Source organism: Megalobrama amblycephala, linkage group LG8, assembly GCF_018812025.1.
Source record: "Megalobrama amblycephala isolate DHTTF-2021 linkage group LG8, ASM1881202v1, whole genome shotgun sequence".
Lineage (NCBI taxonomy): Eukaryota > Metazoa > Chordata > Actinopteri > Cypriniformes > Xenocyprididae > Megalobrama > Megalobrama amblycephala.
In genome coordinates this window covers 3,928,746-3,942,824 of record NC_063051.1, presented here as the reverse complement: position 1 = coordinate 3,942,824, position 14,079 = coordinate 3,928,746, and the positions used below count along the sequence as shown (strand labels likewise).

General features: G+C 38.0%; 1 protein-coding gene across 3 annotated transcripts in view; it reads right to left on the bottom strand.

Moving 5' to 3' along the window:
• Positions 1-11,982, bottom strand: part of sema3fa (sema domain, immunoglobulin domain (Ig), short basic domain, secreted, (semaphorin) 3Fa) — a 70,499-nt gene extending 58,517 nt beyond the window's left edge. The window contains exons 1-5 of one of the 3 annotated variants that reach the window (XM_048198792.1): positions 11,883-11,982; positions 11,218-11,318; positions 7,892-8,031; positions 7,659-7,799; positions 5,930-6,037 (exon numbers count right to left, since the gene is read on the bottom strand). The gene's annotated coding sequence lies outside the window, so the exon portion shown is untranslated. Of the gene's footprint in view, positions 1-5,929; positions 6,038-7,658; positions 7,800-7,891; positions 8,032-11,217; positions 11,335-11,882 lie in introns of those variants that run through there. The other 2 variants (XM_048198793.1, XM_048198795.1) reach the window with 2 other exon arrangements.
• Positions 11,983-14,079: the final 2,097 nt, after the last annotated feature.

Here is a 14,079-nt window from a genome sequence, read left to right as displayed (position 1 = left end):
TACTAATAGTCCTCGAGTGCATGAGATTAATGCAATTGGAGTTTTTTATTTTTTTATTTTTTTTAAACAAGTTAAAAAATAATGACCTCAGTTTTCAAAAAGAATCTTGAGGATGGGCCACCTAGGATATTGCCTTGTTGCGTCTCATTTCACTTTAAGTATTGCCAGTTGTGTTTATTAAAAATAAACAAATTTAAAATATTTAGGAAATACACTATATTGCCAAAAGTTTTGAACTTTAATGACATCCCATTCTTAATCCATAGGGTTTAATATGGAGTTGGCCCACCCTTTGCAGCTATAACAGCTTCAACTCTTCTGGAAAGGCTGTCCACAAGGTTTAGGAGTGTGTTTATTGAAATTTTTGACCATTCTTTTAGAAGCACATTTGTGAGGTCAGGCAGTGATGTTGGATGAGAAGGCCTGGCTCGCAGTCTCCGCTCTAATTCATCCCCAAGGTGTTCTATCGGGTTGAGGTCAGGACTCTGTGCAGGCCTGTCAATTTCCTCCACACCAACCTCACTCATCCTTGTCTTTATGGACCTTGCTTTGTGCACTGGTGCGCAGTTGTGTTGGAACAGGAAGGGGCCAAAGTTGAGAGGATGAAATTGTCCAAAATGTCTTGGTATGCTGAAGCATTAAGAGTTCCTTTCACTGGAACTAAAGGGTCAAGCCCAACCTCTGAAAAACAACCCCACACCATAACTTTACACTTGGCACAATGCAGTCAGGCAAGTACTGTTCTCCTGGCAACCACCAAACCCAGACTTGTCCATCAGATTGCCAGACAGAAACGCGTGATTCATCACTCCAGAGAACACGTCTCCACTGCTCTAGAGTCCAGTGGTGGCGTGCTTTACACCACTGCATCTGACGCTTTGCATTGCACTTGGTAATGCAAGGCTTGGATGCAGCTGCTCGGCCATGGAAACCCATTCCATGAAGCTCTCTACGCACTGTTCTTGAGCTAATCTGAAGGCCACATGGAGTTTGGAGGTCTGTAGCTATTGACTTTGCAGAAAGTTGGTGACTTCTGCATACTGTGTGCCTCAGCATGCGCTGGCCCTGCCCGATTTTATGTGGCCTACCACTTCGTGGCTGAGTTGCTGTTGTTCCCAATTGCTTCTACTTTGTTATGATACCACTAACAGTTGACCATGGAATATTTAGTAGTGAGGAAATTTCACGAATGGACTTATTGCACAGGTGGCAACCTATCACGGTACCGCGCTTGACTTCACTGAGCTCCTAAGAGCGACCCATTCTTTCACAAATGTTTGTAGAAGCAGTCTGCATGCCTAGGTGCTCAATTTTATACATCTGTGGCCATGGAAGTGATTGGAACACCTGAATTCAATAATTTAGAGGGGTGTCCCAATACTTTTGGCAATATAGTGTATTAGTATTAAGTTTCAATATTAAGTTTCAAAATGAATCTTGAGGAGGCGCCACCTAGGATCACATGATCATAAATGGCAAAATTATTTAAAGTAACCATCATATGTATCCTATGCTAATGGCTTTTCAGAAGAAACCTTTGTGAAGGAATTCAGTATCCCATTTTTGAGTGACACCTCCTTCTCATAGTGCCTGTATCACCCATGAAGATGGGCTATAAACCAATACTATAACCACCACAAACATTGAGGGTGATGTATCCCATTCGATAATAGGATTTTTGCCCATATTAAATAAGTTATTGCATATGGTCCCCCCCAATCCTGAATATGTTTTTCTAGCCTTAGTGCAGACTCTCCTGATAACTTATATGAGCATGTACAGGAACAAAAAACACAAGACTATCTTAACTATTCTCTGCATGTTCTTAATTTTCTTTCTTTATAATTATTCTGTTTGATCGTGGCACAGAGCCTTTTGCTCTAGTCTGTGCAGTGCAAAGCCTTCATATACCTCTTTAACTATTGTGTGTATGTATATATGTGTGTGTGCATGTCTGATACCTCTGCTCAGGGCCTGGGGGATTTTATTCTGTCAGGTCTTAAATAGCACTATGGGAAATATGAAACACTGATAGGACCTGGCTATGAACTGAAGCTGATAAAAGATGTGTGTGTGTGTGTGTGTGTGTGTGTGTGTGTGTGTGTGTGTGTGTGTGTGTGTGTGTGTGTGTGTTAAGAGAGAGAGGGTTGTGAGTAAATTAAGGTTTGTTTTATCCACATCAAACAAGCTTTTATCTGTAAAAGACACCATAATTACAATTCAGTGAAATAACTGCCATGATTAGGACTAATTCATTTACAGCCTGAAGTAATTAAGTGCAAAAACTGAGTTTGAGCTTAAAGACCATGATAAAAAAAAAAGATGAATAAAAATATTTGTGCTCATTCCACATGCGCTATGTAGCTTGCGGTTATTTTTCCACCGACTTCAAACTGCAAAGAGGAACATGCAGCGCCGAAGTGTTGATTAAAACTGATTCTCCAACATGAAAATGAGTCACTCATGAAGAAATCAAAGAACTATCGATGTCTCTCTCCCTCTTTCTCTATGTTTCTCTGTCAGTCAGAGGTTGGTGCTCCTCTAATCAGCTGTCATCAATGTAAATGTGAGCCGACTGCTCTTGGCCACTGAGGACATCAGGCAGCTCTCTGCTGTCAACTCCCATTAGCCCTCACTAGCGTCATAGCAGACTTCTGCCCCATTAGCAGCATGGCAATATACATTATACATACCATAGCCTAAAAAAGGTGTTATGAAACATTTGTCTGGCCAAGAATACAGCCATCTGACCATCTGCGACATGGATGGTTGAGAAACAAAGCACAGATGTGGGATCTTAAAAGTAGGAACATCCTCCCAACATTTCAATGAGTGTGTTTACATGTATGATCTTATACCGATTATGCTTAACATCCCAACAACATAAGGTCATGTAAACATCTTAAACTGTGTTTTTTTTGTTTTTTTTTTAATCAGGTAAAAGCCATAAATAGTTTAAATCCATTTCCGGATTGTTGTCCACTTCCCCAAAATCACTCTCCTTTACAGACATTCAGATGGCTTTGTTCAACATGTGCACATCTTGTGTGCATATGTGTTTGTTTTTATGTCAAAACCAGAGAAAAACCATGTCAATTTCAAAATTAATTTTGACTTATGTTGACAGGTTTATATAATGAGCTGATTCTTGATACTTGTAAACACAATCAATGTTATAATTAAAGGCTTAATTTCATACATAGTTTACAGTCAAAACCAAATGGAACAGGCAGATATTTTCCCCAGATTTTCTGTGTTGCCTTAAAAAAAAAAATCGGGATACAAATGGATATAAAATATTGTGTGGATAAAATGTGTTAAACGGAGCTGAGAAAACTACACTCTTGTTGATAGATCAATCAATTTAGCAAATAAGTGGCAAAGTGTGTGAAAACAATATAAATGGTTGTTCAAGATCTGCAAAAAACTTCCTAGTAAAAGTTGGTTACACTTTATTTATTAGCTTATTTATTAGAACTTATTAGTTATTAGGAACTTCGTCACCTTAAAATAGAGTGTTACCAAGTTTTGTAACATTACCAACAACATAAAGTATAGGGACAATAGCGGATGGTGGTCGCCATTACTATAGAAACTACAAACAGTTCAGAAACAGCTAATTGCAGTTAACCTAAAATATAATCCAGTGATTGTAATGCACAATTGTGATTTATTTGTTTTTATTTTAGCTCAGATTATTTCATTGAGATTTTCAAACTTGAGCCCAGCTGATGGCAGATGACTGATTGCTCCTCAGAGGAAAACTACCCTGCTGTCGTGATGGAGCCACGGCCACCTCATCAGCCTTGGTGCCCTAATCTGCACTATACGGGAAAGTGTGAGGGGATTGATTGGGCAGTGGGGCATCTCACCCTTTGGCTTTATATCTGAGGAGTTTAGCATGTGACCAACTGCAGAGGGGGGTCCTTTCAATATTAATGCAGCACCAGAAGGTTTAAACCTCAGCCTGAGAGAGAGTTGACAGGTCTGTGCCGATGGCTGGTATTAAACATATGTGCACCTGCATGTGTTAATGCCTGTGACCCAACTGGGACCAGTTAACACAATTTTATCCACAGCAGCAAAGCACATTCTGAACATAAAGAAGCATTATAACAGCATGTGGAAAATGACTTTGGATAGTTTGACAATATAAAATGGGAAATCTTTGTAATCTTTCATCCATGGGGAAAAAAAAAAACTGACCTGCTGAATTCAATAACTAAAAATATCAACAGTTACAAAACAACAACAACAACAGTTACGTAATCAGATTACATTTTTTTTTTCCAAGTAAAACATTCATTGACTGACACCGCTCTCCATGTTGAGAGAAATCAGGAGTAAGTGCAGAGGTATTATGTGCGCTGTGTGAAGATGATGGTCACTGTAGATCATTCTAGACTAAATGTGAGCATGCATTTACTCATTTCATTAGCACAAAAACAAATTGAACAATTAAGTGACCCTACAATGTCTAACTTATTTTAGAGTGACAAAAATGATGTGCATTATAACTCTATTTGGGACAGAATCTGCATAAAAAAAGCTGACTAATGACTAAAACACAATCCCGTACATTCTAGCCCTATATTAAAAGGTGTTTATTTTGTTTCAGTTGAGGATTGCCTACTTGGCTTTACACTAAGTTTTTTCCACACAAGCAAAGCCACTTTTCCACCATCGGGCCAAATGGTTCGAAGAATGGTAAGGAAATGGTTTCAGTTATATTTCCACTTGAGCTTGGTTCAGCACAGCATGATTACAAACCGTTCTCGGCTCGGAATTCATTCTACCATGCTGGTAGAATGTGTATAAGTGACGTCACCACTCAGGATTGGTCATTTGACTGTTGCCTGGCAATCAGTTTCTCTGTAGCTGTCCAAGTGGGCTATTTGAGCAAAATAACACAAGTTAATAATAATAAAATTAAAAGAAATATCTGATCATCCTCCATAACAGGGGTCGCTGTTTACATCTTATACAGTCTGTAAACTTTAGCGTTACCAAGGGGGTTCTTCAGATTGGCACAGAATGGAACGGTTAAGCAATGAGAATGGTTTGACCCGATGGTGGAAAAGTGGCACAAGAGCATATCTTTGAATAGCGTAAGGATATGTTTGCAGCGATGAATGGCAGGAGTGGTAGTGCGTTAATTCCTTATATGGAGATAAGGGTTTGGGTGTGAATTATGCTAATAACTAACCACATATGCTCCTTTATTTAGAATAATCTGGATAAATCATAGAGCAAATTTATACAAATATACACGTGAGAATTCCCCATAAAATTTGCATAAGTGCAAATAACAGTCCAAATAGCTCTTGATAAACAATATGAGGAAATATTATTTCAGAAATGTGCCTATTTTCATTTTTGTTTTCAACAGCTGTTCCTGATCCTTTCAAATATGTGAATTCTTTTGAGTTTTGACCTCTGCTAGACCATGTTTATGAGATTGTAGTGTCCATCAGGGTCTGCCATGCTTGTTAAGACTGGTCACGCTGAACAAAACGAGCTTTGCCACACTACAGACCCCACACACACAAACACACATACAAAAGCTGTTATTGCTTAGCACAGCTTGCAGACTTTCAATTATTCCCATTACTAAGTGCTTTTATGGCTTTAATGTGCTGACTACCCACTGATGTGGCCAATGGACATTAAGGATAAACATTGGTTTATTCATAGCTGAATGTTTAAACGTGGGCATGGTATTTTTTTCTGTCATGACGGCTTTACCTTGTAAAGACACCATCGATCATCTGTTCATACATGACTGCCACATAGAGGGTATCATAACTAAATGTAACCAACGTGAGGTTTCCCTGAATACATGAAACCCCAATGAGAACTTCTTGTCTTGTATTCACAGCTCAAAGAAAAGAAGAAGGGCTGAAGAGATGAAGAGAAGGGCAAGTCTCACCTGTCTGTGATGAATTATTCATTGAAACAGCCAAGAGTGAGTGTTATGGTAAAGGAAATGCTTCAGGCTTGCTTAAGGTGACGTCCAACATGTTCCATCTGTGATAATCTGTCACAGACATTCAGAAAATGAGCACAAGTACAATTAACACACACACACACACACACACACAAAGAAATACACATATACAAACACACTCCATCTCACACTCTCTAAGCAGCATCTCAGAGAATTGTGTTACCATAGAGACAGAGGGATGAGTATTTTAATGAAGAGTGCATGATGGGTGAAGAGTAAATACTGGTTAACAGACCCATTCAAGACCTCAATTTCAAAAGACTCCTGCTTTCAAAATCTATTAGGCATTATTAATGTCTTAGATTTATTATTAACATAGTTCTTCTAGCACACATTGTAGTAATGAGCTAAAATAGTAATACAGAAACATTAAGGATCCAACTATTAATTATTTAATAATTTAAACAATTTAATATCCATATGCATAGTCAATATGTAATATAGAAAAAAAATATTATGCTTTTTTGTCCTTTTTTGGAGTTTGACAGCCCCTGGTTACAATTTACCTTTCATTGTATAGAAAAGAGCAGTGTGAACATTTTTCAAAACATCTTCTTTTGTTTCACAGACAAAAGAAAAGGGTGAGTAAATAATGACAGAGCTTTAATTTAGGGGGTGGACTGTCCCTTTAAGAGATGTGCTTGACAATTTATTTAAATTTCAGTGAGAAATTGCATCAGAGTTTGGCCTGTTTTAAATAAGAAGCTGAAAATCACTATAAATTCAAAGAGTCTTTCCCAGAAGTCATTGGAAAGACAGTCAGGTATTGAATGTCCTCTAAAATAGGATCTGTGTAGCCCTGAAATGTTTCCAACAGTAAGTACAGCAGCCTTGGCCAGTTATGATGCCAGAACACCCCTAAAAATAAAGATAATCACAGTCCTGACTCGTAGAAAACTTTCACACTCAGGCCATGGTCCAATCACTGTCACCCAGCAGTGGCCTTGCGGATCATATTGCAAAAATTGCTTGGACAGTTGATGATTGTTCTGTATCTGCTACTAATATATGATAAGTAATTTCTTTTTTTAAAGTCTCAAGTGTGGGCAAAAATTTGCTGCTATGACCAACTTGTTAGACAAAAATGTCTCCCGTCTAAATAACTATCAATCAAAATTGTAGGATAGCAAGGGAGAAATTAATGATTGGAATAGAACTAAAGCAAAATGCTTGACAGTCAGAACATAGCAATCTGTCTGCTATATTTATATCTATTTCACACCACCGCTGAAACAGCATGAATAACAATGTTTGCAATAATATCCTCTGAGGCCAATTTACACAGTAAATCTCTATAAAATTATTTTGAGCTCGATCTGTCTCAATCTGGACAAAAAAATGTGAGCTTGCATAACGGGTCCAATCTTGCTGAATAAACTTCCGAATGTTTGGCACAAGAGGATTCACGGTCCATCAACTCTCACATGTCCAGATGACCTTAAGAACATCCATCTGGTCAGGAACTATTCAAAACGTCTCCTCACCTTCCTCTAAGGATCATGTGTGCTCTATAGGCCACATGTTTTTCTTCTAACACATACGCGCGCACACACAGACAGCTCTACGCCACTTCACTGAATTAACTTGAAGCTTCAAGTGATAAGGTGATTTAGAATTTTGCAAGTAAAAAAGTGTTTGTAACAACATGGACCTGATTTTGTGCAGGCAGAGAGTTCATGTAAACCTTAACGGTTGGCAGACTGTCAAGCTATTCCAACCCTCAGTCATCCTAGTTCTTGGATTCATCAATGCTCCAGAGTACATTCTTGTTGAAGGTGAAGGTATTTACAGCCTGGGAAACAATGGGCATGACTGTCAGTCTCAAATAATACTGAAATTTGAGAATTTGAGAGCAACAAGACTGTGTCATCACAAAATTCTCACCTGCCATCCTCATAGTATTGTTATTTTGATGGGTTTCCTATTGCACTCAAACCCTTTATCACCTTCTCTTTCTCACTGGGCTCGGTTTCCTTTGGATTTTTGCCTCTACGAGCCTCAGACCCCTGCTTCGATGTCCCTGCCTGGAAAAACAGAATATGAGAGGTGAAAAGGAATGCTAATTCAAACTGCAGTTTTAAAGAATAGTTTACCTAAAAAATGCAAATTTGAATATTCAAGTTTCTCATGTTATGATCAGTCACATAACACAAAATTGGTCACATCAAATTTACAAAGTTATTGAGCTGACAGCAAACGGCACATTTTGCAGCCAAAAATGACTTAAATAAAGTTTCTGGGTTAAGTATCTGTTCATCAAACCAAGATAGAAGTAATAGTAGTCTATGGCTGTCAAAAGACTTGGAATTATTATTATTTTATACTTTTATTTGTTTAAATATTGAGCTTGACAGCCTGGATTCCTATTCACTTTCATAGTAGGGTGAACTATTTCTTTAAATTGAGGAATATCACAGACAAAGACCCAAATAAAGTATTGAGATACATTAGTAGAGATTTAAGAATTCAAAAAGCAGAAATGTTTTCTATATAACATTAGACCACATCTGCTAAAATATTTGAGGCTGATGCTTCTAAATGCTGGATGTTATTCCATACAGACTAAACACACCATATGATTTGAAAGCGAGCAGCAAACGAGCTTCCTTTTCATAGCCACTTGGTTGTCCACTCATTTCCTCCACCATATGGAGAACTTCCTTTCACCAAACTACATCGGCTAGCAAATATTAGTGGTGCGAAGGTCTGTCAGTGGCTTCCACTGACCACAAAGGATGTGCCCCCTGATCTTTGCCCCTGCACTGTCAATCATAGTGTCTGGTTTGTGTTTCCATGGTTGCTCAAGTTGATGCGTGACCCCGGAAGGATTAATGAGAAAACAGGGTTTGGTTTCAACCTTAAGGGAATCAGTTTCTGCTTAAAAGTGCATCTTTTGTTGGTGGACTTTGTTCCCCATTGGCAAAGTAAGGTTGAAGAGTACAAAGTGAGACTGATTAGATGAGACGGGAGAGATGAGACAGAAATATGATCATTGCCTTACACTTGGAGGGAAACACGGGTTTAAGTGCTTTTAAATCCCAAGCACATGTGTGGTAGAAGACATCATGTCACAACGGGACCTCAGTCAGAATCAATCAACTTCACTGACTTTTCTCATGACATGCACACACACCCAGAGACATAGATCATATATCTTTGATTCCCAAAGAACCTCATCTCGACTTTAGTTATGCTGTCTCTTCATAAGCTAGGCCATGTAACTTAATTCAAGATGATCAACGACACATAATCAAGTGTTATTTATTTATTATCTTTATTAGCATGTTAACAGATGGAAACCGTACACTACAGCAGCTACATCTTTCATGCTAGACATGCTTTTTCGATTCTCTTTGATGTCCCTTTAGTGACTCTCACTCATGAAGATTTGATTTCATTGACCTCTGCAGTCTTACAGTTCATGTCCACCAGTCTTCAAAAGAGCGACAACTTCACAGCACTTGACCGCAACCTCTATCTTGTTATGCCGTTTGAGGCACATCCAGAGCAGAGGAGTCAAAAGTCAAGTACAGCCAAAAATAATCTGTTTATGGGAATCTCAAAGATGTGCTCAATGTTTATGCCCATAGCTAAACTCTTTGAAATTCCTATGAGCTAACGACATAACACAGTACAACTTCATAGAGGAAGGCAGTAGATGTGGCAACATCTACTGTTAGCAAATGGCTACACTACCTCATGTATTTGACATTCAGTTACAAAAAAATTATATAATTGTATCATATATCGTATCTCTAAAAAATAAAAAGAAATAAAATGGATTAGCATTTTTGCATCATAAAAAATTTGATCAGTTTTATTCTCTATAATCTGAATAATAAAACTCTCTTTATTTATTAAGTATTACTTAGTTTGCATTACAGAAATGAGAATGGGATTTTTCACATTACTGTATTAAGAATGGGGGGGGGGGTGCAAAAACAAAGTTATAATAGTTCTAAAATTAGGCTTACATTTTCTTTACACAAGTAAAGAATTTATTTAGTATTTAAATATTTATTTACAGTATGTTTAATACCAGTTTTTATTTTGAATTTTGGTGAAAGACGACCCGAATATGTTCTTACGCATCCCATGCATTAGTCCAAAAATTCTGCATGTTTTTAAAATGCAGACTGTGATACTTAAAGGTGCCATCGAACATTTTTTTTACAAGATGTAATATAAGTCTAAGGTGTCCCCTGAATGTGTCTACAAAGACTATAACTGCCTATTTTGGGGCATAATTAGAAATGCGCCGATTCAGGTTGCGGCCCCTTTAAATCGCGCGCTCCCCACCTCCTCCCGAGCTCTCGACTCTATCATTGCATAAACAAAGTTTACACAGCTAATATAACCCTCAAAATGGATCTTTACAAAGTATTCGTCATGCATACTGCATGTATGCGTCGGATTATGTGAGTATAGTATTTATTTGGATGTTTACATTTGATTCTGAATGAGTTTGAGGCTGTGCTCTGTGGCTAACACTACACTGTTGGAGAGATTTATAAAGAATGAAGTTGTGTTAATGAATTATACAGACTGCAAGTGTTTAATAATGAAAACAACGACGGCTCTTGTCTCCGTGAATACAGTAAGAAACAATGGTAACTTTATTAACCACATTTAACAGTACATTAGCAACATGCTAACAAAACATTTAGAAAGACAATTCACAAATATCACTAAAAATATCATGTTATCATGGATCATGTCAGTTATTATCGCTCCATCTGCCATTTTTCGCTATTGTTCTTGCTTGCTTACCTAGTCTGATGATTCAGCTGTGCACAGATCCAGACGTTAATACTGGCTGCCCTTGTGTAATGCCTCGATCATGGGCTGGCATATGCAAATATTGGGGGCGTACACTCCGACTGTTACGTAACAGTTGGTGTTATGTTGAGATTCGCCTGTTCTTCTGAGGTCTTTTAAACAAATGAAATTTATATAAGGAGGAGGAAACAATGGAGTTTGAAACTCACTGTATGTCATTTCCATGTACTGAACTCTTGTTATTTAACTATCCCAAGATAAATTCAATTTTTTAATTCTAGGGCACCTTTAAGATGTGCATTCAAGCATTTACTCCACTATATACCTCACACCAATCTCAACGTCAGTACCTCTGTCCCGTTGTGCTGACAATCAGTACAATCTTCACGCCTTCCCATCTAAAATCTTATTTTCCACCAAATGGGTCTCACATGTTTCTGCTGATCTTTGACACTGCACTGCCTTCGGTTGTGATTGCATTGGCCTCCGATGCTTGTTTGCGTAAGGTCTCAAGTTTGGATTCTTGCTGTACCTACCAAGAGGGGAGAGAGAAACAATGAGAGAAGTTTGCAAATAGAATGGATTTGTTGCTCTCTGGGGAGGACAAGGTAGACATCCACTGATCACAACTGACATCACCTTTCACAGAGGAACAAGATTGTTTGCTGCAGGGTTAAATGGAATTCTTAAACAAACGTCCAGACCAATCTGAAACCCCAGAGAGCAATGTGAGGGTCATGAGTTAGACCCCTTGACATATTCACAGTACTGATGGATCATGTAAACAAACTAGATACAAGTCGACTGAATTTGATGAGCTTTAATTGTAGTTCAAAATGCAGTGCCAGTTTCCATATCCAGAGGGTGATAGCCATTTTCTAAAATGGACTGACACCATTTTCATAAAAGCTGAAGAGCTATAATGCCACATTCTACATTTAAACTTAGCTTTTTGTTAATCTAAATACCACAACCACCCTCTGGTGCCACTTTCTGGTGCCACTACATTTTTACTAGCCACATAAACCTGAGGGGCCAAAAGCAACAGCTCAAAGTTTGTCCTTCCTCCCCAGTGGGCTTTAAACTGGCTCCTCACACTGATTTTTAGGGCCAGAGGAAATGGGTTTCAGCAAAACAGCACATCCAAAGGGAAGTGATTAATCGCCAGAGTCTCTTCCACGGTACGTCCTGCTGAGCTGCAATCCTTCGAGAGGCTCCGTCACTCCTGAGAGGTAAGCAGCACACCATTAAAATCACTACAGGAATCTCGCCTGTATATAATGGCCTATGTTTAAAAGTTTAAAAAGCTTTTCCACCTAAATAAAAGATAACGTCAGTCACAAGATGTTTTTGCCCTATATTATTGATGTTTTTGACCACATCGATATCAAATTTTTGCTTTCAAGTATGCAGCAGATGGTTGAATCTAACAAAACCTAGGAACATGATTATGCCTAGGTCATAAAATAAAATAAAAAAATTGAAGAAGAAATGATTAATGTAAATTATTTGTTGTACTGACTTATGCTGATTTAAAGGGGTCATGAATTGAGAAATCAACTTTTCCTTGAGCTTTTGATATATAAAAGTGGTCATCTATAAGAACATCCTGTAAGTTTCAGAAGTGAAAACTTCCTTGTTAGTCTAATAAAAGCTTTTATTGAACAACTGATCCTGGAATGTGCCTATCTATAGGTGAAACACTGCCTCCACAGAAGAAATCAATGCCTACTTTATCATTGCAACGTTAGTCCCATCCACTGTCGTGTTAGTGAGATGGAGAAGGTGCTCACTGCAGAGCAAATCGGTGGAGCTCTCTATCTTCTCCACCCCACTGGATGTCCAGAGTGGAGGAGCTGGCCATCATAGACTCTGCAGTGAATACCACTTGGTGAGATGACGAGGAGAGAAGAGCGTTACAGGACTAAAAATAACACTACCTTTCAAAGGATCTTAATGCTAGGATTATGATTATTTTCAACAATGTGATTGTCTCAGTTGACCATTAATTATTTGTATTCGGTACATTTCACTGTAGATTCTTTGGAAAATCAATTGCATTTCAGCACAGGCTTTGCAAACAGCCTTTTACGATATGGACTCAACAGTAATGCAACAACATGCAAGTAACTGTGTTAATTTCTAAAGATTCATTTACAGTCACTAGTGACTAAATGGTCAACTTCACGTTGTTTCTCTTAGTAGGATGAATATGATCTGTTATTTAAACGGTGATTAAATTATATATAGCAAGTGATCAAAGTATGTTCCCTTTACAATCGCTGGAGCTGTCAATCAAACAGCGCAAGTTTTTCAGTGAATGAATTCTGGACAACAAATCTCTTAGTTCTACCACGTTTGCACTGTTAGTTATGATGAAAGCATTCGTTAGTGTGCAGAAATTGAGTTGCAATGATGATATCACTGCTTTCATGTGCTCAACAAGATGTCTGTGATTGAATATAATGTTCATCACTGCAACCTTTTATGCCACGATCTAAATATAATGCCATAGATCTAAATGTAATACTATAATCAACACTTTTTAAAATTAGTTAAAGGTGCCCTAGATTCAAAAATTGAATTTACCTTGGCATAGTTAAATAACAAGAGTTCAGTACATGGAAAAGACATACAGTGAGTCTCAAACCCCATTGTTTCCTCCTTATATAAATCTCATTTGTTTAAACGACCTCCGAAGAACAGGCGAATCTCAACATAACACCGACTGTTACGTAACAGTCGGGGTGTACGCCCCAATATTTGCATAATGCCAGCCCATGTTCCCAACATTATGAAAGGGATTACACAAGGGCAGCCAGTATTAACGTCTGGAGCTGCACACAGCCAAATCATCAGACTAGGTAAGCAAGAACAACAGCAAAAATGGCAGATGGAGCAATAATAACTGACATAATCCATGATAGCATGATATTTTTACTGATATTTGTAAATTGTCTTTCTAAATGTTTCGTTAGCATGTTGCTAATGTACTGTTAAATGAGGTTAAAGTTACCATCGTTTCTTACTGTATTCACGGAGACAAGAGCCGTCGCTATTTTCATTTTTTAAACACTTGCAGTCTATATAATGCATAAACACAACTTCATTCTTTATAAATCTCTCCAACAGTGTAGCATTAGCCGTTAGCCACGGAGGACAGCCTCAAATTCACTCAGAATAAAACTTTAACATCCAAATAAATACTTTACTCACATAATTCGAATCATGCATGCAGCATGCATGACGAACATCTTGTAAAGATCCATTTGAGGGTTATATTAGCTGTGTGA